Here is a 287-nt window from a genome sequence, read left to right as displayed (position 1 = left end):
AAGTGCGGTGCCCAGAACTGGATGCAGTACTCCAACTGCGGCCTGACCAGTGCCGCATAGAGGGGGAGGATCACCTCCTTGGACCTGCTTGAGATGCATCTGTGGATGCATGACAAGGTGTAGCTGGCCTTCCTGACTGCATCCCCACACTGCCCTCCCATGTTTAGGTTAGAGTCAATGATGACTCCAAGATCCTTTTCTGTCTCTGTATTGACAAGAAGGGAGTTCCCCAACCTGTAGGTATGGTGCCGGTTGTTCCTCCCCAGGTGCATCACTTTGCACTTGTC

The sequence above is a fragment of the Gavialis gangeticus genome, unplaced genomic scaffold, assembly GCF_001723915.1.
Source record: "Gavialis gangeticus isolate Ggan-Ray unplaced genomic scaffold, GavGan_comp1, whole genome shotgun sequence".
Classification (NCBI taxonomy): domain Eukaryota; kingdom Metazoa; phylum Chordata; order Crocodylia; family Gavialidae; genus Gavialis; species Gavialis gangeticus.
This window is presented reverse-complemented; position numbering follows the sequence as displayed.